This window comes from Dermacentor albipictus, unplaced genomic scaffold (assembly GCF_038994185.2).
Source record: "Dermacentor albipictus isolate Rhodes 1998 colony unplaced genomic scaffold, USDA_Dalb.pri_finalv2 scaffold_15, whole genome shotgun sequence".
NCBI classification, from domain to species: domain Eukaryota; kingdom Metazoa; phylum Arthropoda; class Arachnida; order Ixodida; family Ixodidae; genus Dermacentor; species Dermacentor albipictus.
The window spans coordinates 1514911-1532149 of NW_027225569.1; the positions used below are offsets into that span (position 1 = coordinate 1514911).

The following is a 17239-nucleotide window of genomic DNA, read 5'->3' on the forward strand; positions in this document are numbered from 1 at the left end:
GTCCATGCATTATATGTTCTCCGAAAATACGCGGATACAAAGTATCGTGCCAACCATCCACGTATGTGAATTTAAGTCGCGAGTATACTTGTGAGCATTTCTGTTTATTTTTTCCGCCAGTTCCATTCGTATGTGGTCAACTGCGATGCCAGTACCAGGCATTTCGACGTGCCTCACGCTGCCGTGTAGGCGTTCTTTTCAAGTGAATTAGTTTAGAGTTTGGTTCAGTCCGCTGTGAGCTGTTGTCCTGCATTAGCAGCGGATCGTTAGCGTTTTGAAGAGCACGCATTCCAGCATTTGGAGACTGCTTATGCCGATAGCCGCGTCACATGCATTGGCACGCATGTTTAAATGAGTAATGTGTCCACTTGTTACGCGTGCACTGCTCGTATCCTGTGGCAGCGCTCGTTCTAAAAGCTTCGAAGACCATCTACATTCATACGTGTGTTCAATATATATGCACAGGATAGACTTGCCGGCTAGTTGGCTGAGCATTTTAGAAGAAACAGCTCAACACAAGGACGACGCAAAAACATGGACAACACCACGAAGCGCTGGTGTGGTCGATGCTTTTTTTCGTCCTGGTGTTAGCGCTGTTTCTTCTTCCACGATACACGCACACCACAGGTACGCGAAAGTTTAGGAGTATAGGGCGTTAAGTTTGTTTTCCCCGTTTCCTCTCAGTGTCAATGGCACAATGCGTTGCCCGAAATAGCGCACGCTTACCCCCATATTCAGAAATGCATCATAACTTGAAGCCCATGCTTGATCTAAATGACGCAAGTCGTGAACGCACCAAAAGAAAGGCAGTGAGCTTCTGGGGGACGTTCGCACCAGGCGTTGTTGATATAAAGTCAAGCATGGGCTTTGTATTAATATACATTTCTGAATACGGGGGTTAGTCATCTACTTCTCACAGAAAATGTCGAAGAAACGCCCACAAAAACCAGGCACATTCGTAAACCTAACTAGGCAATACGAAGCTCCATAGAAAAAGAGTGGTATTAAAAGCTTTCAGTATTTTTCTTTACTCCAAAATGGTTGCGCTCTCGTGGTTTCAATGTACAGAGATGATGCAGCGTTAGCTAAAAAGCATGAATTTCCGAACTCCATGCCAAAATAAGCTTGTAAAATTATTTAGGTGCTAGAAACCAGGGTTTGTAGCGATCCTTGAAAACCCTTTATTTCTAAAATGCCATTTTCAAGGCATTGAAAAGCCTGGAATTTTTAGAAGTACTGGAAAGTCCTTAAATTTGTACACTTGGCTAGACATAGCAGACATTGCCAAGTGTTTTTTTTCCCTTCTGTGACATTCTTCGCATGTCACAGAGAATTGTCAGTGGAGGTAATAGAAGGAAAGCGACATCCTTAAAGTTCAAATTACAAAGGAGCTGCAGATACCAGTTTTAGACACATGGAACCGGCGACAAATGTACTTGGAGGAGCAGAAGCAGGAAGCTCAACGGTTGAGGCATTCAAAGAAAAGCCGTGATGAGTAAATTGAGAGCTACAGACACAATAAAAGATAACCTTTCTCCAGTGCTGTGTTGTTCCGCGATCTTGAGTGCGCGCGCGCGCGGTGGAGAACTCCGAGTGAAAAAGTAGAGCGCTCGCTACGCGTTCCTTTGAACTGCGGCGGCCTGTTCTCTTAGAAGCAAAACGATGTGTTCTTTGCTCAGCGTGCATGAATGATACATTGCCATGTTCGGGGCCTGCCACCTACAGTTGAAGCAGAATATCACGCTACGTTTTGTTCTCTACTGCCGCAAGAGTAGAACTACTCTCTCTTTCTGAAGGGGGAGAGTGAAAAGCACATTTCACTCTCTCCTTGGTGAGAGAGTGAACAATGCATTTCACTCTCTTCGACATTTTGCGAGAGTAAAACGACGCTTTGAAGAGTGAACCGGCCGCTTCACTCCTGCGATACCCTTCCTAGTTTTTAGAGTGTACGCAAACGTCCGAGGGTTATGACTGCGGGTAAATGACATGCTTTTGCATTTGTTAACGTTTAGTGTCATTAACCAAGTGGTTAATGTATCCATGAATCGTTCGAATATTGCTGGGGCGTTACAAAGCCCGAACGGAATAACGTTAAATTCATAAAGGCCGTCTAGTGTCACGAAGGCCGTTTTCTCCTTATCGTCTGGGTGCATGGGTATCTGCCAATACCATGATCGCAAATACAATGATGAAAAGTAGGCAGCACAATGTAGACAATCGATGACATCATCAATTCTAGGAAGCGGATACACATCCTTTTTGGTGACCGCATTCAGTTTCCTGTAATCACCTCAAACCGCCACGAGCCATTCTTCTTCTTTACTAAGATTACTGGTGCTGCCCACGGACTAGAAGACTCTTGACCAACACTTTTCCGCAGCATCTCTTTCACCTGTTCAGCAATAACTGTCCTCCCTGTTGAAGAAACGCGGTAAGGCTCTTGCCGAATGGGGTGCGCAGATACGGTGTCAATTCTGTGGCGAGCACGAGAACGCGGGAGTGAAGCCTGCTTGTCGCCTTGTGTGAAATCGAACACAGAAAGATGTGCCCACAAAACTTGTGCGAGAGCGCGGCGCTCCTGGGAAGGCAGTGCCTCGTTGATCATTCGTAGGATCTGCTCTTCAGAAATGCTTCGTTGGGGATCACTAGTACGAGACTGCGCCTCCTCGCTTAGAGCTGTAATGGAGCTGTAAGTAATCTCGTCAAATTCAGACAGCTTCATATCACGCGGGAGAACGGCAGGGACGCAAGGACAATTGAAAGCCCACAAATTTGAGGCGCCATTCACTACTCTCACGACAGAGCGTGGTACAAGTACATCTTTCTGCGCGCAGCACGACGTAAGTGGCTGGACTTGCGCGTTAAATGATGAAAGGCCGGCAGCAGCGAAATTGACAGGCATACGGGACAGCGACCAAGGCGGTAGCAGCAAATCGTTCGAAACAACACAATAGTTTTTCACTGGTAAGGATGTGTCGGCAAGGGTGGCGAGAAGCGCGCTATTCAAAGTAATTTCGCCTGTGCCACAGTTAACGGATGCACCACAATCCTGAAGAAAGTCAATCCCTCGAATCACATCATGAGTGCATCGCAGTAGTTGAAGAAATTCTGTTTTATGACCTCCTCCGAATAAAACACTTGCAACGCAAATACCAAGGGGAACTAGGCACTCTCCACTGACACCACGAAACGTCACACCATCATTCCACGGGAACACACAACTTTCCGACCCAGCCTCTCTTTGAAAGTCGCACTCATCACGGAAACGGTAGCACCAGTATCCCCTAATGATGTTGCAGGTATACTATCAATTAACACACGCACTTTGTCCTTCACCATCATAATGGGCAGATGAGTATTTCGCAGAGACGCAGACTGTCCGGCGACCTTACCTTCATCGGCCGCGCCGGCTAGTTTCCCCACGGCGGTGGAGACGTAGCACGTCGCCGTGGTGACGGTGAACGTCGTTGGCGACTGGTTGGGGGCGTCCGGCTGCGGTCTGAAGCTGGCGAGCCACTTTTACTGTACTGACGGAAGGTATTCCGAGGTGGCGCGCCTTTGGTGTTTGCAGGGTCTATCGGCCAACGGTCGTCATACCTATCACGTCCAAAAGTAGGCCAAGTTGGTGGTGGGCCATATGTTGTTGTCTGTCGGCGCCGGCGACAAAAACGAGCAATGTTTCCTGAGGCGCCACAGCTGTAACATACAGGCGATGCGCGACTGACGTTGTATGCCTCGGATTCAACCCTAGGACGCTGCGATCTTCCGAATTCCGATTCGTGGTGGTGGCTCGACGAGTTCGTTGATCGTGCGTCATGTCATCGGGAAAGGTACGTCGGTGCTGTCGCAGCTGATCGACTCGACAGTCTGCAACGCCTGGCATGGCAGACAATGCTGACAGCAGATGAATGTTCTTGAGGTTGGTTGGAAGAGCAACCAAGCTGTTGGACATCCGCCCGTTTGGTGTGTCGTTCAAGTTCTTCGCGGACAATTTGCCTTATAGTTGCCGCACGGTCAAATCGAAAACTATAGTTGTCGTTTTCGTCAACGCTTGCCACCGTTGTGACATTTGCTAGCCTACCAAACCTTGGCGTGGTACGGCGCAGCTTTAAGGCCTCAAATGTGCGGCAATGCTTGATGAGGTCGTCGACCGAGGTGAGACTCCCCTTTCTGATTAAATAATTGTAAACATCCTCGGCTATGCCGTTGAGAAGGTGTCCAACCTTGTCCTCTTCGGACATTCGAGGATTGACAGTCTTGCAAAGCTTCAGGATCGCCTCTATGTACATAGTACAGGTCTCATCTGGGACTTGAGTGCGCTGAAGCAATGTCTGCTCCACCCGCTTATTTTTCGTGGCGGAATCGCCAAAGCACTCTGCGAGGTGAGTAACGAAGCTGTCCCACGTTGTGAACGTATCTTCATGCTTCTAGAACCACACTAGCGCAGTGTCTGTGAGGAACAGAAGCACATTGTCGAGCTGAGTCGTGGAGTTCCAGCCGTTGTACTTGCTCACACGCATGTAGTGGGTGAGCCATTCCTCCACGTCCTCGCCGAATTTTCCAGAGAAAGGGCGGGGCTCCATCTGATGCATCCAGGCACCGGTTGTTCGCACTGGAGCAGCCAGAGAAGGCTGTTGGTCGCTGCTGTGGGACATCGGGATCTCAAGTGGTGTTGGAGGAGGGAGTCGAGCGAGGCGTCGGCTCCGGAGTGGCACTTGCTGCAGCAGCTCCATCGTCTTGGTCGAAGTACCCCGCACCTCCACCACAAAACTGTTACGGTTAATGTTAAACCGGCTTTATTCAAGGGACGAGATTGATGATAAAGTCAAGATGGCGTCCTGAGGCTGCAACAGCTCACGTCTTCTTCCTCTTCTCCTCGCCCGACTCATGCCGTACCAATATTATCTAACATTGCGCCAATAACTTTGACAATAGAAAAAGAAAGACAGGTTTACGAAATACTTAAACAGGGAAAAAGCTTTTTTTGAAAAGACAGAATATTCACGCAGGAAGACATAACAGACAAATATGATCTGTGGGAGATCCACCCAGCGGAAAATCTTTCCTTTCCATCAATAGGTGAGGGAGATAAAGTAGATGTTGCAGATTCTTGCAGACGGCTCAAAAAGGGAGGAAACAGTAGGGGCAGCATTTATTTTGTATATTTCGACAGGACAATCAATAACAACGAAACAATTTAGGCTGCCGTCATATTCGTCTAATTTTGAAGGAGAGGCAATGGCAATCCTTAAGGCTGTTGAACATATCCAAACAAATTACACAGCATTGACATGTCAAATTCTCACGGACAGTTTTTTTTTCTTTACAGGCATTCTGTAACCCTAAAAATAACAACCCATTCATTCTCATGATTAAGAAGAAATTGAAGGACAATTCACAAAACATAACATTTTCAAACGTGAAAGGACACAGTAAGAATGAAGGCAACGATGCGGCGGACTTACTTTCAAAAGATGGAAGTGAGCATGGAGACCCATTGCACTTATCAGTGCCCAAAGATTCATAAAAAAAGCAACTAAAGAGCTCACAAAGAGAAAAATTGAATAAATTATGGCAAGAAGAGGGGAAGAATAGTTATGCCTTCCAATGGATAAAACATTGTAAACTTATTCAGGGGCCGTATTCTGTAGCGGTTCCTTTGGGAACCGGTTCCTTTCGGCTGTTGCCATTGGTCGGCGCTTCGATGTCGTCATCCCTGGTGGGCGGGACGACAAATTTTGATGACGTCACATAGGTTGCCAATCTTCTGGAAAGGAACCGGTTCCCTGCTAGGAGCGGAACCGCGGAGAAGTGGTTCGTTTGAGAGTCGCGCGCGGGGGCGAGCATGATGTCGAGGGTTGCTAGGGCAACCGCGGCTGCCGTCTAATCTCGCGCCAGCTGACGAGCCGGCACCTAGACGAGACGAGACGGCAATGGCGGCTCCCTTGGTTGTGCTGCTGGCGAGTGCCGAAAGACAACGACGCGACGAGAGGCAACGACGCGACGCGTTCGGCATAGCCGAAGAAGAGTTTCGAAGGCATTTTAGTCTCTCCAAAGACATAGTGCGACATCTTTGCGATGAGCTGGAAGGACATCTCGGACCTCAAAGATTGCGTGGTGTCGACACTACGATGAAAGTGCTGTGCGCGCTGCGGTTTTTTGCCACCGGGAGCTTTCAACAGTGCGTCGGGAATGAAGAAGCGATTGCACTGTCGTAGCCTTCGGTCAGCCGGATCATTACAGCCGTCGCCAAGGCCATTACGGTTGTGGGCAAGGAAAAAGGATGGGTTAGATGCCCATCCACGACGCAACAGAAAGCCGCCGTCAAGGAAGGCTTTCCTAGCCGTGGAAAAATTCCAGGAGTTCTAGGATGTGTGGACGGGAGTCTGATAGCCATCGTTCGCCCTAAGAAGCTCGGCCCCGGCGAAACGGAATCGTACTGGAGCCGTTAAGGGTATTACACCCTCAACTGCATGGTCGTGAGTATTGTTCATTGACAAATATTTTCGATATGTGTTTGCGCGAGTGCACGCTGTAAAAAACTTCGTTTCGTTATTTTTCACCAATTGCCGGCAATACTTGCGTTCCTATTAGAGAAAGTAGCGTTTGTGTTGTATGTGTAATGACGACTTTGATCTTTGCATAGAACACGGCCGCACTTTTTCAGTGCTCTCCAATCACAGTTGAATAGCCTTTTCGATGCTACAATGTAAACACATTACGCGCGACTTAAACCGGAATAGACGCCGTAGCAGTGAAGGGAGTCTTCGTCTGCGAGCGATCCTAACAGAAGACGAGCCCTTGTGATTCTTATTCGACGTAAAACTAAAGCATTGTGGCCAACAGACTGTAAACGCGAAAAGGAGCATCCCATCAATGAAAATGGTGTGAGGGAGAATGAGAATGTGTGGACAGCCATTTGCTCAAGCTGTCAATACGGCACATACTGTTTCCACGTTCTTTCGCTTGTAATAGGCACTTTGTCTGAAAAAAAAAAACATAGGTTCACTCTTTAGCAGAATCTTATACAATATGGACGGAAGAAACCAAAGTAATTATTTTGCGCATTGTGCTGTTACCGCACGCCATGCATGAGCATGTGAACACATGCCAACATTGCATTTGTAGGTTAAGATGACATTGTTATCATGCTGATCATTAGTTCAACTGCCTACTGCGTATGTTGATATCTCCTTTTCTGTAATTGTGTTCACTGACTGAACAGTAACTGCTTGGCAAGTAGTGTTGTAAGCAAAAGGTTGTGCCACATATTTGTTGCAGTGGCACTGACACCTTCTCTTTGCTTTCCCTTATGAGGTGTGCGACGCGAAGCTGAATATCCTGGAAATTGACCCACGGTTTCCGGGATCGTGCCACGATTCATTCGTCTGGAGGCATTCTACATTTCGCCGCCGCCTCACTCGTGGCCTGTTACTTCATGGAGAAGTCTTGCTTGGTAAGTGCACCTGAAGTAGCAGTGCTTCTTCCACATGTAAAACATACACAGTCAAATAGTTTTGCATCCTAGCAAACTTTAAGAAAGCGTCATTTGCTAGAAATGTGTTGTGAATGCAGCGGTACCTAATGAACCTGCAGAGACTATCGAGAGAAACAAGTCTCTCTTAAAAGGCAGATATTTGTACCAGCATGTATACAACAGCTGACATGTTATGCTGTTAATTTATTAATTTCAATACACTGAATGCCAAGTGGAGCGCTACAGGCAGGGGTGGAATTCTACAGAACACGTCGAAATGGCAGTTTTCAAGTATGGTGGAAAAGGGTTGGTGACAATGGACTCGGGGACCTGGTCTCTGGTCACTGTCCTTGGAACAAAGGAATAAGCGTGTGCGTGAAACTTTCGGCATCGACGTTAGTTATCGGTGTAGTATATATTGTAGAATGGTGCAAGTTGCGCTATTTTGCTTTGTGTCGCAATGTGTGTGACTTTTTTTTTGTTGCAGCGACATGTGGTGCTGGAGTGATTAGAAAGGATCAAACGGGTAGCTCGATTTTGGGCACCTTCATGAGAAGAGGTACGAAAGGTAGAGCAAGGATCCCAGATACTGGCAGCATATTCGAGAGTAGACAGTAGAAGTGTTTTATAAAATAACACTTCTGAAGAGAGAAGAGCTAATAAGTTTTAGTGGAAGATGTACATTTAGGGAGGGGCAAATGGGATGAATGGAGCAGAAAACCACGAGTATGAAATACATATTACATGTCCAACTTAACCTGAGATAGAGATTTGCAGCCGAGACAACAGGTGAAATAGGGCATTTCTTTAAAATGAGTTGAACTTTCTTTACAACTTTCCGGGAAGGTCAATGTTTGATAGATATTGCAACAGTAAATCCAAGACCCGCTCCTGTTGTAAAAGGGCCCTGGCGTAGACTGTGTTCTTGCATTGCGCCTTAATGTATCCATTTCGTTCACTAACATGCAACACTTTACAGGGGACTCTGGGTACCCGCTAGCGCCATGGATCATGACTCCTGTGCCTGGTCACCCAAATCGCCTCACGGCAGAGGGGCGCTATAATGAGGCACACGCATCAATGCGAAATGCCGTTGAGCGGTGCATAGGAGTCGTCAAGAGCCACTTCCGATGCCTGCAGATGTATCGGGTGCTCCACTACTCGCCTCAGAAAGCAGCCACTATTGTTGCAGCTTGTGCAGAGCTGCATAACCTCTGCCTTGCAGCAGGCGTGCCTCTGCCAGACGACCCAGATGATGACGGTGCACATGACGACAGCGCACAGCGGCCAGCCCAGGCACAAGTGCCGCTTCAAGTACAGGTGCCACCGCAGGCGCACCCTGTACAGCCTTCTCGAGCTTTGTTTCTATGAGGCCGTGCGGTGCGCGAATCCATAGTTGGTGTGTTTCGGCTGCCCAGAAATTTGCGCATTGCCTACCTGCAAAGTGTGCGCCGGCGCATTCGCTGGCAAATGAGGCGGAGACATGTGCTGGTGGAACATGTTTTATTTTTCTTTTCATGAAGTAAATAGGCCGTGCACTTCAACATAACACATTGCGTGTGCTCACATGTGGCTAATCGTAGTATGCTGCATACTGCGGTAGTGAAAAGCACATGATTTGTCTAAGTTGAGCATGACAGATACACATGCAGTGACAAATAGCCATGTGCCATTATGTTACTCCTTTGCTTTGTTCACTTTGCTTTTGAATATTGTCTTGCCAGGGAATTTTCTTTAAATAAAGGTTATTTCCAAAGTGAATGGCAACCAATCTTGCATAGTTGAGTATTGCTTTGCGATGCCTATTTTACTGTGCAGTATGCATTGTTCCAAAGCTGAAGGTGTCTGTTCATGTGTGACACACAAGCACAGCACAAGTTGCACAGCAACTGAAATGTCGTTCAAAGCAATCTGTAAAGCACATATTGAAACGTATAGCAACAAACGAGACATGCCAAGCACTTTTTGGAGCAGGATTTCTTTATATAGCAGACACTCATGCTTACTACTGCTTTGTTTAAACTCAAGAGTTGCTTCAACATTGCATTTCTTGCACGCATGATTTCACATAATGCTCGTAATTGCTGCTTAACAAGGTGCAACTACGCTATAACACAATATAAACAAAATCATGACAATGAAACATTTCTTTATTTTATTCACTGGGTACATGCTTCGCCATTCAGGCATTACAGCAGGGAGGGTACAACTCATATAAATGAACACTCAAAATTACATTCATAAAGCATGGAAGAAATCATCATTTGAACAAATACAGACAGTGTCAGGTGGTAGAGTATTTCAATCTCTTATAGTACGAGCATAGAAAGAGTAGCGGAAAGCGTCGCTTTTAACCTTCTATTGCATGGCGTCCCATATTTGGCACATACCAGTTACCATTCTTTTTCGCGTGTGTGAGATTCCCAGTTGAGAATGTGATACCATCAGAGTAAATCTCATAGTTATGCGCACTTATTATGGGCAAGTGCTGCCATCTCTTGAGCGATACGCAAAACAGAGGTGAAGTAGATTTTGGGATGCCACGTGAAACTTGGAGGGGGCAAACACGAGCAATTGGTTTTTTTTTTCTGAAAATTTCGACCGCAGAAGCACAGAAAAATTATTTTTGCATATTTTTTGGTCTCGTCAATTCAAGGCAGTTACTAGTTTTCTCAATTTTGCCTGCAACTACAGCAGAGAAACCGAAATCGGTGTGTGCCATATTTGGCACAGTATGAACTTGAAATACAAAATATGGTAACGTGCTGCCATCTGTTCAATAGCCCGAAGTTGCAGGTCACTCTATCACAAGATGGAATTTTGACGATCGGTACGGTAAGGGCGAATTGTCTACCAAACAGCCGCCTGAAAAGCGAAAAGGAACTGAAATGTAAAGGACGTGGTGCTTCAGAGGCACTCACAAACGCGATACATGACGTGGAGTTATCGTGTGTGCATTGATACGATAACCGCGCAGTGACATTTCTGCCGAGCTTTGTTGGGAGAGATCCAGTCCAAAAGACTAAGCGCTGGTTTACCTCCGCCAAGGTGTTTCGTGAAATTGATTGCCCCAGCGTAGTAAAGGTCCATAAGAGGCACATGGGTGGTGTTGACCTGCTGCACTCACTGTTTGGACTTTAGCATACATATCAGAGGTCGAAGAAATGGCACTTTCGAATTTTTACGCCTATGCTAGACTTATTGGTAGTAACAGCATGGGTCTTGTACAGGAGGGTGCAGGAGCAGCTTAGGAGGAGACAAGTACTACCGCTGGCTCATTTAAAAGCAGAATTTGCAGAATGCCTTACCTCGCATAACAAGTGCCTACCAAACTAGCGACCAGGAAGGACTTCTAGTCAGGACATCGAATTCCAGGTTCAAGTCAAAAAAGCACAGGGACCAGCGGCCGCGATGCCACCCAAAGACGACCGATCTGACCAAGTCGGCCACTGGCCAGAATTTGACGAGAAGAAACAAAGATGTAAGCGGCCACCTTGCACAAACAAGTCGGTAAGATAGAGGAAGTGCAACACTCATTTGTGCCTGAACGCAGCAAACAACTGTTTCATTTCATTCCCCACATCGCACTAAAAAGACCACCGTCCGTGAAGGTTTGTTTTCCGCCCATGGCAGCAAGAGCGCTCAGCCATCTTCATGGTGTGCCATATTTGGCACAAAGCTTTATCTTTATTATTACTGTCGTGTTTGCTCATTCAATCAATAATGAAAGCTGAAAAAATGACTTTTCATAATTCATGCAATAGAGCGTCAAAAGGAATCTCACATATTTTTAATTTGTGATCTCGCCTTTGAGAAACATGTGGGCGGCTGAAAATACAATTACCTGGCTATCCCCGCATTAGAGTGGTATATGTTATGAAGAAATTTTAATCTGAGGTTTCGGCGACGGTGTTCGAGAAGATGCCAATTTAACGCCTTTTTGCTTTCTGTCATGCTAAGCATCCTGTCATAATTGCCAAGGACAAACCGAACTGCCCTGTTCTGCACTTTTTCTCGTTTATCTACAAGTTCTGTAGTATATGGATCCCAGCAAGCACACGCATACTCTAGTGTACTGCGCACATGTATGAAATACAGTTGCTCCCTAAGTTTCTGTGGCAAGCTACTAAAGATACGTTTCAAGAAACCTAATGCTCCGACAGCCTTGTTCCTAACATGAGTAACGTGTCTGTTCCACCTTAGATCAGCAGAAAAAAATACACCTAAGTATTTATATTCTGACACTTCTTTAAGAGTAGCATTATTTATAGTGTTACGATTGCTGTCATATGAGCGCTTCCCGGTAAAAATGACGTGGACACTCTTTTGCTCATTCAGTGACATTTTCCATTTTTCACACCATGTGGCAATCAAATCCAAATCATATTGTAGTGCTTGTTGGTCAGATTCGCTGTTGATGACCTTATATACTATACAGTCATCTGCAAACATTCTAAATATTTATTTATTTATTTACGTGTACCTTACAGGCCTTCGAGAAGGCATAGTGTAAGGGGGAAATACGGTAACATATTAGCATGGAATCGGGAAAGAAATAAACATCAGCATAATGAAAGGAGTGCACACAGAACATGGAAAATAATACATTAGCAAATACAATATGTAGAGCAATAACAATAAACGGTAAACAACAATATAATAACATTGTAAACGTTTTTACATGTTATACAGTAGTAAGTATTGTAAAAAAATTGGGAGCGCTGAAATTCTTTAACTTGTAGAAAAAAATGCAAGTAAATTACAAAAGACATGACGTGTTTAGACGGTTGAAACGGCATATTGATTGCTTAGCAGATTGCGAAATGCAGTGTGTTTAGATTGGCATGCAATGGTATCTGGTAGTGCGTTCCATAAACGGACCGCACGGGGCAAAGTTGAAAAATTAAAAGCGTTGTGTGTTGCCATAAATTCGGGTGTAGCTGAACTGATTGTTCAGTCGTTGTGACGTCGAGGATGCTTCTTTCAGGTTTGATAAGGTTATGCCAACTGTGTGAACAAATCTGTGAAATAATAATCGTACAGCAGATTATATATTGTTCGGCAAGTCGTTAATGTAAATTAAAAAGAGAAGAGGCCCAAGTAAACTGCCTTGAGGTACACCAGAGGTGACGTCAAAGAGGCCAGAGGAAAAGTTAGCAACAACAGTGAACTGTTTGCGATTAGTAAGAAAATTACGAATCCATGATAGGGTTAGTGAGTTGAGTTTAATTGCTGAGAGCTTTGATATCGGGTGACTATGGGCTACACGATCGAATGCTTTCGAGAAATCCAAAAAGATGCAGTCAATTTGTTTATTACTGTTCATATGAAAGTGTCAGTCTGACGTGAATTCTAGTAGTTAGGTTTCGCAAGAAAATCCTTTTTGGAAACCATGCTGTAAATGATGATGTAATGCCTGAAGTGGTGCCATGAATGTGACTTCTGGGGAACCCCAGAAGTCACAGGTACGTATTCAGAGGAACATCCGTTGAGAGCCACAGACATCTGTCTTGAGCGAAGATACTCGGCAATACATGCGATAACCTTCTCATCCAATTTGTTAAGTAAATGTTTAGCGATCAGTAGACTATGCGTAACGACGTCAAAAGCTTTTTTGAAATACAGAAATATACAATCAACAATTTGTTTCTTGTCGACTGCTGAGACTAGCTCATGAGTGAATGCAACCAATTGTGTCGTACACGAAAAACCCTGCCGAAACCCATGCTGACTAGGATGAAGAATGTTATTGTTATCAAGATGAGACATGATGCAGGTATACACATGTGCCATAACCTTACATACATAAAATGCTAGTTAAGGATACTGGTCCGTAATTCTCAACTGTGTTCCTCTGTCGACTCTTATGAATTGGCACCACTCGCACTAGTTTCCAATCACCAGGAACAACGCTGTTATTTAAGAAATTTTGAAATAAGCGACAGAAGTACAAAGATGCCCGAGCAATTTATAAGGAATGATGTAGGGATATCATCCGGACCACACACTTTTGTTCGTTTCAAACTCTGTAATAATCACTCGATGCTCGTCACACTAAATACAACCTCAGACATTTCGCCGGCTCCGACCGGAAAATCAACTCTATTAAGCCCCCTAATATTTGAATGAGTAGACTGAAATACTGATGAAAGGTATTAAACAAAAATGTCCACCTTACTTGACGCAAGCGATAGCAAATAGCTTGACGACTTCCGCTCAAGCTCGGGCCATCTTCTGAGCGGCAACACTAGCGCGCGACCACACATCAGCCATAACGGCGGTGACTGAGCGAATCGCGACAGCACGTCGACTTGGCGTTGACCTATTGAAACCCATGCGCCTGATGTTCATCACGGGCTCAAAGAACAGCGGGCAGACTCCGATGGCGCTCGCCCGCCCTCGCGGTCCGGGCGGGCTGCCTCCTCCGGTTCCTCTGTGATTAACACGTTTGTTAGAATATGGTGCGCAAAAGCTCCGTCAACGACTGTGCTTACCTGGCTGCATCACGGCGGGCGTTATACACGTCTTTCTTCCACACGCCGCGCCACTGGGCTGCAGTTTTCACTGCCGGGCCCTCAGCGTTCAGCAAGGCAATCACTTGCTGCGAGAGCTCCTCCTTGCGCGCCGCCGTCAGCTGTTGACCCAGCACACACGACGCCTTCGCAAGGTAGGGGTGCTCTTCAACAAATGACACGAGTATATCGCGTTGTCTCGCTGAAACATGAGGACCCAGCAGCCTAACCTTCTGCGAGGACATCGTTTTGGATCCGCGGCGCGCAAACTGGCAAGTCCAAAACGTAAACAAAGCGAGGCAACTTGTTTGCATAGCGTATGGCACACCACCTAGCGACTAAATAAGAAAACAACACAAATAAACTTACAACTCCCAGTAGCGGTCTGCGCCGCAAGCTCACATTTCTTACTGAAAATATATTTGCAAGTGTTCTGTAGAAACAAATGTTTTTTTTTATCAAACCAGCAACATCCTTTAATTGCTATACCGTCCCCCAAGTACAAACAAAAATGATGACGTGATCTTCCGGCAGACCGCCGCTCGTTGATTGGTTCCCCTCACACCGCCCCGTTCCACTCTTTCTCCGAGTTACGTAATCCAGACGTAACAGCCAAAAGGAACCGGTTCCCAAAGGAACCGTTACAGAATACGGCCCCAGGTAGATTTTATTGCAACCTATTATACTTCGCAAGCGATTACGGGACATGGGAGATTCCCATTTTATTTCGAGCGGTTTAGTATTAGAGAAATATTAAATTGTGTGCCAAAAATTTTGCTGTAGTTTTGACCATTATCTCGAGGATTGTGAATTAGTAAGAAATGAAACAAATAAATTAGAACGCCATTTAGGCAAATCACTAGCGAAAAGAAAACCAGAATTAATCACGAACGAGAAAACAAGGGAACTTTTAGAGTAAATAGTCAGAAAGGTTAACGATAATATTTAGCAAGTATAACAACATTTGAAACTTGAAATTCACAACATACATTTTAAACACAAAATAACCAAGCATATTCAAGTTGGCGCAGGCCGAGTACAGAACGTCCAAGGTGGAGGGAGTATCCCCTGCCTCTCGGCCGCGCAAACAGCTTCATGGACACAAATAGGAAAGTGTATTTTGTCACACTTTTTTAAAGAAAACAACAGGAAAAAAAACCATACACTTCATTATTATTGTTTTGTTTATTCATAGCTCAAGTTTGAGCTAATTTATACAAATATAAAACATGTTAAAAATCCGAAATATTTACTATATTAAATAACAAATGTGTTCTTAAGTTTTACCAGGCACAGCAAAAGAACGAAATCAACCACGGAAGACCCGGCGAACATATCCAGAGGAAGACCCGCACCAAATCAACGCAACCAGGCAATAAAAACAAGATAAAGTTGTAGGTGAAGAGGAGTTCCATTTATATTTTGTATTTATTTAAACGTTATATGTTTATTCAATAAAAGTCCGCACCCCGCCCGTTCCCTTGGCCGTGGACGCTGATGGTGATACACGCTACCTCCCTTTTCCTTTTCTCTCTAACTACACCTCTATTAAACCCACTTCCCTATCCTATTCCCACCTTATCTCAATCTCTCTTCTCTTCTACCTTCTTTCACACCTAAAGATCTATTCTATTCTTAAATTTTTTATTCAAAATGTGTATTTGGCACTATGCGATTTTATTTTATATTCATTAGGCTTTCCTTTTCCAGCTGCGATACATTAGCGGTGCAGGTTGAGCCATGCCCTCACTCTGCCTCTCTCACTTTCTGTCCCTATATACTAGGGCCCGTGTCAAAAAGGTTCCGCCCCACTACACTTGGTGGAGAGTCGGCGTCAGAGTAAAGCCAGAGTAGCAGCTCAAAGAAAATCAAGCCAAACAAAAAGAAACCGAAGGAGAAAACCACATCCCAAAAGGACAACGTTCCAGAGGATGTACGTGAGGAAGAGCAACCTAGAAAGGGGAATGGTGTCACCGCGTACACCTAACCAAAAGAACAACGACCCCATGAAGCAAGACAAAAGCAAAACCAGGACTTTGGTGAAACCGAACAGCAAGACGGTGTTTCAGGAGTAACCACCTGGGATGGCGAAAATGAGCACCAAGCTAAAAATGACGGGAACCAAGAAGAAATATTGGAAGCCAACTTCGAAGAAGACAGAGTTTCCGAGGTCTCAACGGTAACCAGCAAAGGTGACAAAAACACCACTCTTTCAAGACTTTCGAAGATAGACAAAGCGGCAATGAAGGCGCTGATCAATATTTCCACCTTAATGGGGGGAGACGAAAAGGTCACGCAAATGATGGAAACAATCCTCACGGAACAGTCAAAAATGAAAACAATCATCATGGAGCAAGCACAAGAGATTGCTTACCAAAAAGGAAGGATTGAAGAGCTCGAGCGCAGGTCCTCGGATAAAAAATTTCAAAAAAGGAAATTCATTAACAAGAAGAGAAGAAAGTCTGCCGACAGAAGCAACCCCATAAGAGACCTACGCCCTTGTCGTCTCATCTGCGGCCCTACAGAAGAATGAAGTGGCCGCCCTCATCAGGAAGAAGGTTGATCCTGTGACCCTTGGATTGCAGGATGCAACGATCAGAAATGGGCGAGAAGGCGTCGTTGTCACGACCTCATCAAAAGAAGCGTCCAACAAGCTTTTTCAAAAGGACAACGATCTAAAAAATCTGAGAACAAAGCTACCGAAGAAAATCGACTTCAAATCAAGGTTGTCGGACTCGAAGAAGACACACACATAGAAACTCTCTCAGATAGAGTAATCATGCAAAACCATTTGTCTTATACTCCAGAAGACATGGAAATAAAAAAACAACCTGGAAGGGAAGACAAGGAGCAACGATCGTCTTAGCCCTAAACCGGAATGGGATTTCCGCCATCGGAACGAGGAAGTTCTTGAATATCGGTTGGTCAAGATGCCCCATTTCGACCAAATCTCCTACCCAAGGTGCCCCAGGTGTGCCTCCCATGGGCACACGGCATTTGAATGTGACCGGCCTTCCCTTTACACCAACTGTGGACAAGGAAGGCAACAACAGAACGACTGTGAGGATGACCCCCAATGCAGAACCTGCGAAGGTGAAGGAATCCAAAATTTTAATCATTATATGATGTCTTGGGAGTGTCCTTGTTATGTTTCGAAAATTGAACTACAGAAAAAGAGAATCATGGCACGCCTAAACTAAAACTTCGGACCGCAAACATGGCTTCTAACGCTTTCAACACCAAACTTCCA

At 45.2% G+C, this 17239-nt stretch overlaps 1 long non-coding RNA gene across 1 annotated transcript; it reads left to right on the forward strand.

The window, feature by feature from the left end:
• The first annotated feature begins 6282 nt into the window (after nucleotides 1-6282).
• On the forward strand, nucleotides 6283-9424 carry LOC135919051 (uncharacterized). Its single transcript, XR_010569866.2, has 3 exons — nucleotides 6283-6479; nucleotides 7318-7456; nucleotides 8457-9424. It is a non-coding gene; the product is annotated as an uncharacterized lncRNA (long non-coding RNA).
• Nucleotides 9425-17239: the final 7815 nt, after the last annotated feature.